The 13,728-nt window shown below is 33.7% G+C and overlaps 1 protein-coding gene across 3 annotated transcripts in view; it reads left to right on the top strand.

The window, feature by feature from the left end:
* The window catches only part of daam1a (dishevelled associated activator of morphogenesis 1a), a 67,858-nt gene that overhangs the window by 17,549 nt on the left and 36,581 nt on the right, over positions 1 to 13,728 (top strand). For 2 of the 3 annotated variants that reach the window (XM_051134130.1, XM_051134128.1), the window contains exon 1: positions 2,754 to 3,093. The exons of the other annotated variant lie outside the window; for it this stretch is intronic. The gene's annotated coding sequence lies outside the window, so the exon portion shown is untranslated. Of the gene's footprint in view, positions 1 to 2,753; positions 3,094 to 13,728 lie in introns of those variants that run through there. 3 annotated transcript variants of the gene reach the window in all.

Genomic DNA, 13,728 nt, shown 5'->3' with positions numbered 1-13,728 from the left:
GACAGCATATTGCCTGTTTTTGCTCTATTTCGCCAACAAATATCCATTCCAAACACAGCCACAGCACTGTTTTGCATCTTTGAGCGACATGAGGATGTTTCGTTCTTGAATGAATCGCCCATTAAATGATTCAGTTCAGTCGCAATGACTCACTTACTTAACAGCGACTCACTGCCACCTACTGGTGGTTTTGATTTCACATTTAAAGTTTCTTCATTTTTAAAATACATGTAAATATCAGTATTCAATGTTTTGTTTAACATAACAAAATATTATTTATGCATTTGTAACTGCAAGTTACAGCATTCATGTACCTCTGAGCTGAATTAAACATCTAAATGCCTCAATTTCTTGACTTATAAATGCATTAACTGGGTTTAGTTTTCATGGTTATTAATTAGGGCTGCAACGATTAATCGAACAATGTCGTGAGGCGCGTTTAGTCAATGAAGCTGGTACTTTGATTAGTAGTAAAGCTCCATCACGTGCGTTCAGCTGGAGCGGCAAGTAATACACAGAGCCGTAAAGCACTGACAAGCTACGCCAAATCGCGCGCAAAATCGAATTCGATTTTGAGCGCGATTTTGGCGTAGCTTGTCAGTGCTTTACGGCTCTGTGTATTACTTGCTCTGTGTACTGAACGCACGTGATGGAGCTTTACTACTAATCAAAGTACCGGCTTCATTGACTAAACGCGCCTCACAACATCGTTCGATTAATCGTTGCAGCCCTATTATTTATGTATGCAATTTCAGCAATAAAAATGTTAATTTTTCTAAAAAGGAAACAAGTTAGTTGTTTATTTTAAGAAATCTGTCTTATTTTCTCTTGTATATTTAGTATTGCTCTTTAATAAAGATAATGACTTCCGATTACTCGCCTAATCAATGGAATAATCGGTAGAATACTCAGTTACTAAAATAATCGATAGCTACAGCCCTAATGTATATTTATATGCATATATAAATTGGTCAAATCGATTAATCGTGATTTAATTGCATCCAAAATAAAAGTTTGTGAATACACAAAAGAAGTGTATTAATGTATATTTATATGCACATATAAATTAGTGCTGTCAGATCGATTAATCACATCCAAAATAAAAGTTTACTGTACAAAATATATGTGTGTACTATGTATATTTATATGCACGTAAATATTTGTGCTGTTAAAACGATTATTCGTGATTAATCACATCCAAAATAAAGGTTTGTGTATACACAATATATGTGTGTACTATGTATATTTGTATGTACATAAAAATTTGTGTTTTCAAATCGATTAATCGCAATTAATTGCATCCAAAATAAAAGTTTGAGCATACACAATATGTGTGTACTATGTATATTTATATGCACATAAAAATTAGTGCTGTCAAATTGATTAATCGCAATTAATTGCATCCAAAATAAAAGTTTGAGTACACACAATATATGTGTGTACTATGTATATTTATATGTACATAAAAATTAGTGCTATCAAAATGATTAATCGGATCCAAAATAAAAGTTTGTGTATACAAAATATGTTTACTATGTATATTTATATGCACATAAAAATTAGTGCTGTCAAATCGATTAATCGTGATTAATCACATCCACAATAAAAGTTTGTGTATACACAATATATGTGTACTATGTGTATATATATGCACATTAAAATTATTGCTGTCAAATCGATTAATCGCAATTAATTGCATCCAAAATAAAAGTCTGAGCATACACAATATATGTGTGTACTATGTATATTTATATGCACATAAAAATTAGTGTTGTCAAATTGATTAATCGCAATTAATTGCATCCAAAATAAAAGTTTGAGTACACACAATATATGTGTGTGCTATGTATATTTATATGTACATAAAAATTAGTGCTATCAAAATGATTAATCGGATCCAAAATAAAAGTTTGTGTATACACAATATATGTTTACTATGTATATTTATATGCACATAAAAATTAGTGCTGTCAAATCGATTAATCGCAATTAATTGCATCCAAAATAAAAGTGTGAGCATACACAATATATGTGTTTACTATGTATATTTATATGCACATAAAAATTGGTGCTGTCAAATCGATTAATCGCAAATAATCGCATCCATAATAAGTTTGTGTATATTATATTATGTACATATATTGTGTATACACAAACCTTTATTTTGGATGCAATAATCGCAATTAATTGATTGGACAGCACTAATTTATATATGTATATAAATATACATAGTACACACATACATTGTATATATGCAGACTTTTATTTGGGATGCAATTAATCACGATTAATCGATTTGACAGCACTAATTTATATATGCATATAAATATACATATATTGTGTATGCACAAACACAACTTGTGATTTTAACAATGCATTAGTAAATGCTGAATTTTTACATCACTTAGGATTAATAAATGCTGTAGAAGTATTGTTCATTTTTAGTTCATGTTAGCTATTGTAGTTAACTAATGAACCTTATTGTAAAGTGTTACAGTTTTGTTAACAATACTGCTTAGTAAGCACAGTACTGGTGATTAGTTATTTAATCCATGTTATTGTTTTCCTTTTTGTTTGTGTTCACTCTGTCATCTCAGATCTATTTGTCACTGTACACTTGTTAGCTCTGTGATTGTGGACGGAGTCAGACTTAACACAGTCCCTCTTATTGCCCTCCCATTGGACAGTTCAGAAAGAAGGTGTGGTCTACAGGAAGAGGGCGGTCCTGCTCAGACCGGGAACATCTGTCTGAGTGTGTGTGTGTGTGCGTGTGGACTGTGCACTTATTCAGACACTGAGCTCAAGCTTACAGTAGTAGTCAGATATTAAAATATTCAGATTGCTTATACTGGAAATCCAGTGGAGAATTAAACCAGAGGCTGTCCTGTTTACAAGACTCATTTCTTTTGTGTTGATCTTGTGGAGTAGAAGGAGTTTCGTCGGCTATTTCAGGACCAGATTTGATGGTGAGAGATGTATGAGCTGTTGCGGTCTGCGTGCTTCCCACACCGCAGCGTTCAGGGCTGAGATCAACACAGCTCTCGCTGCCTGGATTTCACGCGACGATGTGCTCTTGACGTGCCTTTCTGAGAGGTGAGCGTGCTTGGAGAAATCAAAATGTAAAGTCACTTTAACATTGACATTTAAGGATATTTGTTTCTGTATTTGTCAGCTAGCGTTGCTCTGTTAGAGTTTGTTGTGTGGGTTGCCATGTGAAGACACATGGATCGCTGCCGATAAGCTTTATGCATACTTACCCTTTGGCCTCAAATGAACTGGTGTGTGTGTGTGTGTCTTTTGTCTTTTGTCCAATGCCCCTAGTTAAGTGAGTCAGGTGAAGCAGCCGTAAAGTTCTGACCTCAACTGAGGAAGTGTTATGAATGGAATGAGACTGGTGTGCATTTTTCCTGTGGGTGTGCCAAGTGACATAATTACATACTTAATCAGCTGTACATAAACAGCCTGTCGGTGATTTATTCATCTAATTTGTTACTGTCCTTTTTGATTTATGTCTGTCCGTTTTGAATGTGCTGATCTGTTTTTGTTGGATGTGGGTCAGAGGTTAGACATCTATATGTTTGTGTGTGTGTGAATACATGTTCACATGTTTACTTCAATTTGACACTCCTAAAAATAAAGGTTCTTTATTGGAATCTTTGATTTGACACTTAAAAATAGTTTTCAAATGTGGTTTTCAGAGCGATGCCGTATGCCCTTAAAAATAAAGGTTCTTAATTGGGACTAATCTATGGAATTATTAAAGGTTCTTTATAGGAGAAAACATTTTTTTTTTTAAGATTTTTAAAATGTTATTAATACTATGTAAAATGGTTCTTTTTAGAATTGTTTGTGTAAGGTTCTTTGAGGAACTGAAATGGTTCTTCTATAGCATCACTTCAAACCAATTTTTAGAACCAATTTTAGTTCCCCATGAAGCTTTCAGTGAACAGTTCTTCAAAGATCCATTTTTAGAACCAGTTTTATTTCCTCATGAAACTTTCAGTGAACAGTTCTTCAAAGAACCATTTTTAGAACCAAATGTTATAAGAAACATTAAAAAAAAAATCTAAAGAACTATTTCCACTATAAAGAGCCTTTTGTTTATTGGGAAGTTTCCACTGATATTAAAGGTTCTTCATGGATTTTAATCTATTCTCATTTTTACGAAACGGTATTGATTCTTAAATCCCAAGAATCGATTAGTCTAGCCTGTTTTCAGTTAACAAAAGGAACATTGTAATGTGCATCCCATCCAACAAATCACAATAAGCTTTGTGCTTTGTTACTTTTGATATTAAACAAAGTTTCAGATGTCAAATTCTGTCCATTTTATTAGAATATTCAAACAATAAATGCTGTTTTGGTGCTGTTTAATGTGGTGTGACCGATCGCTGAAGTGCCTCCGTTCAAGAGAAGTGGGGAACATGAACTTATCAACTCTGCATTAACCAGTTTCAGCACAAAATAAACATGAATGAACATCCGAAAATTGTTAAAAGAAACCATACAACTTACCGAAGTCTGTATCCTTTCTCATGTAATTGTCAGTTTCTACCGCGCAAAGACGTCAGTAATATAACAGCTTGTTAACAATGTCACGTAATGTCACATTTGCTTCATAAAAAAAACATATTCGGTGAACATAAACTCAGTAGTCAGCTAGAAAAATGAACTCTAGAGAGGAATATTTTGCTAAATATATGCACCATATAACATATTAATTATAATTTTTACAGTCCCTCAGTGTTTCATTTATTTTTGAATGAATCCATCAAGTCTTTATGACAGCTACCATTTAAATGTATTATTTTAAAAAAACCGAATCAGAGTAAAAATATAATAACAGTTGAAGTCAAAAGGTTACATACACTTTGCAGAATCTGCAAAATGTTTTTTTTTTGTTTTGTTTTGCTTTTGTTTTTTTTAACCAAAATCAGAGGAGTCAAGTTATTTTTTATTTAGTACTGACCTGAATAAGCAATTTCACATACAAGATGTTTACATATTTGAACCTTTCCAACAATGACTGTATGATTTTGACATCCATCTTTTCACACTGAGGACAACTGAGGGACTAATATGCAGCTATTACAGAAGGTTCAAACACTCACTGATGCTTCAGAAGGAAAAACAATGCATTAAGAGCCAGGGGGTGAAAACTTTTGAACAGAAAAAAGATGTGTACATTTTTCTTATTTTTCATTCATATTTTTTCATTTAGTACTGCCCTTCAGAAGCTACAGAAAATAATTGCGTGTTCCCCAGAAGACAAAATAAGTGAAATTTACCCTTATCTTCAAATTAAAAAAAAAGTTTCACCCCCCCAGCTCTTAATGCATTGTATTTCCTTCTCAAGCATCAGTGAGCATTTGAACCATCTGTAATAGTTGCATGTGAGTCCCTCAGTTGTCCTCCGTGTTAAAAGATGGATCTCAAGATCATACAGTCATTGTTGGAAAAGGTTCAAATACACAAAAGATGCTGAAAAACCAAAGAATTTGTGGGACCTGAAGGATTTTTCTGATGGACAGCAGGCAGTTTAACTGTTCAGGACAAACAGACAAACAAGGGACTCATGAACATCTATCACTTGAAAAAAAAAAATCACAGCTGTGAATCATTCAGGTAACAGCACATTTTTAAGTCAGTACTAAAAAAAATTCAACTATTATAATCATGCATTTTTTTTATGTAAATGATTCTAAAAAAAATAACTTTTTGTATTTTTTTATTTTGGTTCAGTAATTAACATTTTGCAGATTCTGCAAGGTATATGTAAACTTTTGAAGAGAAAATAGTTATTTTAAAAAAACGTTCACTCAAAAGTTCCTTTGAGAAGTCAGAATGGTCCTTCTATGACATCACTGTGAAACCCCCTCCTTTTTGGAACCTTTACATATGATGATATCTTTGTCCTTTTCAGTAGTGTTTTGCAATGTGATTATCACCATAATGACATAATGATGATGTTTTACCACCTGATAACCGCTGATACCTTTTGATGACACTCCAGCAATAATTAATAACCAATATTGGCACGCGTGGCTTGATATTTGCTCATCCAATCACAGCTGAGCTTGTGGAAACTCATTATATACTCAGCTCCAGTGCAATCCCCAGTATTGAAGCCATGGGATTAGCACATGTAATGCAGGCGCCGAATCACAAATGCGCCTGGCAACAGCAGACCAAGTGCGTGTGTGCTGGGTAATACTGGTTCACTGGACTCTGGAGGAGTCTGGCTCTAGGGAATCAGGCTTAAATGTGGCTATGGAATGAAGTTAATGTGGGTCAGGGGTCTGGGTTTTGAAAACTATTCGACTCGTCTGCCTGATGGACAACATTTTTGTATCTTTGCTCTTTAGTTGCCTTTCTTGTTTTAGTGTAAGTGCTCGGATCCCCGAGGGGTGCAGCCTGCGACCCCTGTGGGACGTCTCTGCTACTGTCCTGATGTTATTGATCACGCATATAGTCCAGTTGAGCTTAAATGTGAATATTCCAGTATACACAACAAGCTTACTATTTATCTGACTAACAAGAACATAGATAATGTTCACATGTGGGTGTTTAAGCGTGACTTGTTTTTGAACATTTTTGGGTTATCTCACGTGAATTTATCTATGCATGGATAAGAGTTTTAAGCTTTTTCTCTGGTAAAACTTAAATAATTCCAGAATAAATAATAATCAAATAAACAAAATGTATACATTTGAAGGGGTATTATTATTATTATTATTATTATTATTTTAATTAATGTTTTTTCATTTAAGTCCATGCGAAATACATAACTACACAAAGTTACATTAGTTTTATGTTTTATGAGTTTATTTTATTTAATTTTAAAATTGATTTAAATTAATAAATATTAACTTTCTGAGTGTTTTTAAGCTTTTTATGTAAATATACACTAAAAGTTTTGAACAGTATGATATGTAGTGTTTTTTTTTAAATAAGCCTTTTCTGCTCACCAAGCCTGCATTTGATCCAAAGTACAGCAAAAAACAGTAACATTTTGAAATATTTCTAGTTTTTAAAGTAACTGTTTTCTATTTGAATATATTTTAAAATATAATTTATTCCTGTGATTTTAAAGCTGAATTTTTAGCATCATTACTCCAGTCACATGATCCTTCAGAAATCATTCTAATGTTCTGATTTGCTGGTCAATTTCTTTTTATTATTATTATGTTAAAAACAGCTAAGTAACAGTTTTTTTTTTTCATGTTTCTTTGATGAAAAGAAAAAAAACCTTTTGAATATATGCTTTTGAATATATGTGTATAGTGTATAATGTTACAAAAGCTTTTTATTTCAGATAAATGCTGATCTTTGGATTTTAAAATGTACTCAACTGTTTTGAATATTGATAATAAAAAAAGTTTCTTGAACAGCAAATCAGCATATTAGAATGAATTCTGAAGGATCATGTGACACTGAAGACTGGAGTAATGATACTGAAAATTTAGCTTTGATCACAGGAATAAATTAGATTTTAAAATATATTCAAATAGAAAACAGTTATTTTAAATAGTAAAATTTTTTGCTGTACTTTGGATCAAATAAATGCAGGCTTGGTGAGCGGAAGAGACTTCTAAAAACATTTTTTTAAAAAAATCTTCCTGTTCAAAAACTTTTGACTGGTAGCGTATATGGAATATATTTATTTGGTATCTCAAATATAATGCGATCAAAACTCTTTCTTTGAAAGCATTTGTTTACTAAAAGATCTCATTAGCTTTTTTTCCATCTTGTTTACCCACTGGATGAATCTCGTGGTTGCACATGCCAATAACAGACTTCACATCGCTTTGATTAGTTCAGCAGGGATCAATACTGTAACTCACAATTAGGAACATTGCCTTGTGACTGCTGGATGACAGAACGAAGGCCATAGTTTGTTTTCTGTTTGATCCTAGACTGGCCTGGATGACCTCCATTATGTAAACTCTAAAATGGAAACCCATTGGCTCTTCTGCAGGCTTACTGATCCAGAATTATGGATTAGCTTTTAATGAGAGAGGCAGAAAATTACAGACAATGTCGCAAGCATGTGGAGCTGTTGGTTTAGTGTTCGTTTCGTGACTGCATTTGATATCAGAGCACAGATGATGATGATGGATTTTTTTCCACGTGGATGACACGGGCACAAAATAAGTGGCGCAGGGGGAGAAAATGGCACAGAGGAAATAAGGAAAGACAGGCTAACAGCCACACGCTCATTAGATTATTCGCTGAGGTCTGTCGAGATGGTCTGGTGTTGAAGTGCTGTTGTCTTCCCCAGGGAAAGAACTCTTTAGGTCATATCCTGGAAGAGATATGACTGCTGGCTACATTATGGGACCTCAAAATCCTGCTTCATCTGTCCACACAATTGCTGTGCAATTATGTTATTATGGAGCTTCAGTGCTTGAATGATGTTTGCTCTGGGATGTATGCATTAGTTTTGGTTTGGTTTAAAGGCACAGTGTCTTTGGACTAGCATTCAACTAGTGTTGGAATGCAATTTAAAAGTTTGGGGTTGTAGTATTGTGCAATATTAATACAGTGAAAAATAACAATTGTAAAATGTTCAAATGTTATTTTTTTCTTTGAATGCAAAGCTGAATTTTCAGCAGACATTACTCAGTGTTCAGTGTCATGATCCTTCAGAAAGAAATTAAAATGCTGATTTGGTGTTAAATAAAATAATATAAAATAAAAAGTTATTTGTGGAAACGTTGATAGATTTTACTTTGTAACAGTTTAATTTTATGATGCAACATTGTCTTTACTGTCACTTTTAATCAATTTAATGCATACTTTAGAATTTATTGAGATTTGGCATTGAAAATGTTGATATTGTTGCTTTAACTGGTGCTGTTGTTTATTACATATGAACATTTTTACACCTTCTTACATCCTAAAATATCATTTCTCAGTAAAACAAGCTGTATTTACAGTTTTTGAGGTTTAAAATTTACATGATTTAAAATAATTTTAGGAGTGCATTATTCAAATATCTTGTTCCTATTACAACCGTTGCACCAGCAAAGAAAGAATATGCAAATTGCCCATGAGCGGTACATTTCCCATGACATCACTTGAGTTGTGTGCCTCTTTGAGAACCCTCTCTTTTACAAATCCAACCGCCCAAACTCTTTAGACGGTGCCTACATGTGGTGAGACTGTTAATGAAAGCGATTACAACTCTTTAGTTTCAGCACACCAAGCTGAAACAGGCACGCTTGTCTTTTAATGTACTGTATTTGAAGAATGCGCATATTTTAATAATCTTTAGAATGTTTTGCTTGCAAACTATGCATGTCAGACTTGTTCATTCCATTGGCGATTGACCGATTGTCTTCTCAGAACATTCAACTTTTTGCAGTGAAATCCAACAACAACCTAAACGGACATTCTATCAACATCTGAAGACAAAATGCTTTGTGATCTGAAGTGTTCATGACCACAATTATCAATATGTTTTGTGAAACGGGCAGAAATTTCAGTTGCTTCTTTTAGTTTATTTCTCTTAAGATCTTTGTGATTTGAGGATAATAAGAACTTTCATTTTACAGCTCTTTATAGCAAATCAAACCCTGCTTTCAGAGCATATAAAAACAATCAACATCCTGTCATTGTTCAAGTTCTAGTCACCAGATGTCCTGATTTAAATGACTGTTGGTAGATAAGCAGCATGCAGGTCTACAGATGCTCTCAACATGCCAAAATGCTTTTCAGAGAAAGATAAATTGTACAGTGGACCGCAAAAGGTCACTTTTGAACACTGAAGTTGCGTTTAAAATGTCTGAATGTCACTGCATCAGATGTCAAGTGTCAATCCAAGTGGCATCTACAAACAAATGCAGCTAGAGCTTTTCTTAGAAGTAACATCACTCAGCCATTTTTTTTTTTTGCAATAACTTTTAACCAAATGGTCCTAAGACGACTATAGTGGATGCATAATGTAGCAATGGGCGTTTTTCAAAAATACTGTATTTGAATATTTGGGCTCATAAATATTGAATATTTCAATTTTTGTATATTTAAATGTTGTTTAACATGAAAGACGTCAATTTTTTAACAATCAGATTTTTCTTTTAGTTGAAAATGTGTAAATGACAGCAAAAAAAGCATTTGTGAAACGAGTACATTCTCGCCTAAAACTTTTTAAACAACATTCCATGACACAGCATTATTTATAGAATTATAGTTTGTTTGGCCGTCCACCGTGACACTCGCTGTGAGAAATACTGCAAGTGGAGATGATACAAATGGAGTTCCGATATCAGCCAATCAGATTTGAGGACCAGAAAGAACTGTTGCATAAATGTATTTGTCATTTGTGGAAGGCGTAGGAGCATAAAATGTTCGTCCAATCATATCCCTCGGTCCGAGGGCTACGATAGGATGTCCTACCTGCCTGTCACTGTATGTATTTGCATACCTCCGCAAACCCGTTTGCGCAGACGTGATACGTCATTAGCATGTTCTGTTATGCTGTTGCAGACTGAGTGAGATCGGTTATTATTGTAATTATATGCATTTTATACTGTAATTCTTACTCATCAGTAGGGCCCTATGAAATCTATTTTATTTTTTCCCAAATTCCGTTTTATTTTTTCCAAATTCTGTTTTATTTTTTTTTATTTTTTATTTTTTTCTTGATTCAGTTCTATTTTTCTCAAATTCAGTTTTATTTTTTAGCATTAGTATTCTGGATTCCATTTTAATGGTTTAATTAAATTTTAATAATCGAAAGCATTTCTAATTAATTGATTTTATTTAAAATGTGTTGTGTATTTAGAGGTTTCTGGTTAAATGGTAAATTAAATGGTAAATAAATTCTAGTAAAAAATTTCTGGTAATTATTTTTACCATAAAAAAAGTTTTAATAATAGTTTTATTATTAGTAATAGTAATAGGTAATATATTTCTGTCACAGTTTCTTCAAGTTAAACCAAACTTTAATTCTGACGGGTTGCTTTGAAGACCTTCTGATGATAGTTTTTCTTAAAAGAAATGGTAAAATTCTCATTAAGTGACTTTCAGAGCATTAAAGATTATTACTGGAGATAATGTTTATGTGTTATACTCATATTGAAACAGCAGAGGCTGAAAGCACCGTGTGCTCTGGTATGTATGTAGTAAGCGAAACCGCGCATCTGCGCCATTCATTCACACAGAGACACACAGAACATGCAGGATTCATATTAAAAGAGTCTTTTTGTGACTTAATATTACAGACACTAGTCCATATCGAGATTTGATTTAAGTGTACTGACTTACTTTCAAATTATATTTATCCCAAATTTGGCAAATTCCGTGATATTCTGCGTTATACAGTAAATTCCAAAATTTTTATGACTGGTTTCTGTGCTTATTTCTGCATCGTGGAAGTCATGAGGTGATCTGACAGCGTTGCATTCAACCCTCCAAAAACGCCGTCTCTCATTGTGTCACTGGTTAACTTCTTTTCTGCCTTTGCATGTTTTTTTGTTTTGTTTTTTTCACCCACAAACCTCTTTTTGTTAAGTGTTTTGCTTGAAGAGTTTCTGAAACCATTAATATGACATGTGCTGAAGTGAAAAGTGCTTCACGATTTTTGCTGTATTCCCTTAATGGGGATGATGACTCATGATCCGGCATGAATGGGAATTGCTTCCCAGCACAAGATCAATATAACCATTCATAAAAATCGAACTTTGCTTACATAAGAAGGCCTGGCCACCAGGGTGGAGAACGAAGATACACGGGCTGGGCTCTCGTGGATTAGCTCCAGTGGTGTATGACAGAGAGAGATATTTCATAAGACAAGCGTGTCATGGAGGCTTTTTCACGCCAGTTGCTGCACAGACATGCACAGTACTTTAGGTGTTCCCTCCTACCTTTCTTCAACGTGCTTGTTGTCAGTATTCCCTTTTAGACTCTGTATACACTTATAACTCTTTTGTGGATGCTTTTTGTAGCAAAATATCAGTCTTGTCATGGATAGACCTTGATATTAGTCTCCTGGAACTGACCTCTAATAGAGACGGTACAAGGTTTGCAGAATTTGATACCATTCACCCTCCAAAAATGTATCTGAATTACTTTGGAAGAGGAAGCTGGAAGTATCTGGACTAGGGATGGGCGATATGGGCTTAAAAATGTGTCACGATAATTTCTGGTATTTATTGTGATAATGACATCAATGACGATAATTCAGGGAAATCCTGTTACTTTAGAGAAAAGTATTATCTTTCCTATTTTTACCCAAAATAGGGTGTTGTGAGCATTACTGAGTACACACGTAATGTAATGACTGTTTAATTCACTGGAATGTGAATTTAATTGTTTGTGCTTTCTGTACTAGAAGCTCTTGTAAATTCCTTGTGTGTGAAACACACTTGGCAATAAAGCTCTTTCTGATTCGGAAGCCGGAGGGCGCTCTTGCGCAGAAACTCCACATATGCTTTATAGCACAACGCTTCAGGAATCTCTTTCAGTTATCGCTTTAGCCAAATAAAACACAGAGGAATTTTAACTGAGGAGACTTGAAGACAATAAACATACGACTGCTACAATATATGGCTTGTCTGTGTTCTTCAATATTTTTATAAGAATAAAGTATATTTATAATGCAATGCTAATCGACATAGCCTTTATAATACTATGAAATAGTATGATTTCAGTCTCATTCTGTGATATGAAACCACAGCCGATCACAAAAGGTTATTTCAAACACTTAACTATGTTATGAAGTTCATTTGAAGAAAACGCATGCTAATAAATGATATCTTTGTTGGACAACAGGTTTGTAAACAGACTTATACACATGCACAACTGCATCACACACTTGCTACTAGTACAGTTAACATTATTCAAGACTCAGACCGATTTTTGTCGTACTGCACAGTTTTGACCAAACCAATTCCAGATTGGAGCTCTTCATTTAGCGATATACTAGTTTCATGTCCACTTTCAGCATGTCGCTTCACACTGTAGCAGAAATATGTCAACAACTAGACTTTATCGTTACTATCGCGGGAAGACTAATTCTTATCGTGGGGAAACATTTTTACCGGTATATTCTTAATATTTTGAATTGGCTTTTATTTTTGTTTTCATTTTTCATTATATTTTTAGTGTAAGATTTTGTAATTCTGTGCATTTTTTTTTTTTTAATATTCTACTGTTTATACCTTTTTAAATTGGCATTTTTTAATCTTTATATTTTATTTTAGCTTCATGTCAATTAACAAAAATATTTTTTAACATTTTTAACAACGCTCTTAAGGATGCATGTCATATTAAATTGACTTAAACAAAGGCAGAGCTGTAGTGTTCAGAATTCGTTGAGCATGCTTTTTGTCCATTCGACAGACGTCCATTCACAAAAGACAAGCTTATACATAAACAAACGGGCCGTTTTATGTGTTTTACAATCACAGCGAGACTCTTATTTCATTTGGGCTTTGAGAAAGATGTCATTTTTTATTAGGGATAAAATGTTTTCCTCAGTTCATAGCACATGTTTGCTTTCATTTAGGCTAGCTGCTGATTCTTTTACTATTTTAGTTGTAAATATTTTAGTCACCTGTCTCGGTACAGACTGTGGTGTCCCATGAGCATATGAGCTGAAAGATGAGAAGCAGTCGTTTTTTTATGTTCACACATTTGTTGGTTTTGTAATAATAACTTTCCTGCGCTAGTCCTTTTTTTTAAAGATGTTTACATTTCTGGGTTTCCCAGGATGTAAAGATTATT

Source organism: Labeo rohita, chromosome 17 (assembly GCF_022985175.1).
Source record: "Labeo rohita strain BAU-BD-2019 chromosome 17, IGBB_LRoh.1.0, whole genome shotgun sequence".
NCBI lineage: Eukaryota > Metazoa > Chordata > Actinopteri > Cypriniformes > Cyprinidae > Labeo > Labeo rohita.
This window is presented reverse-complemented; position numbering and strand designations above follow the sequence as displayed.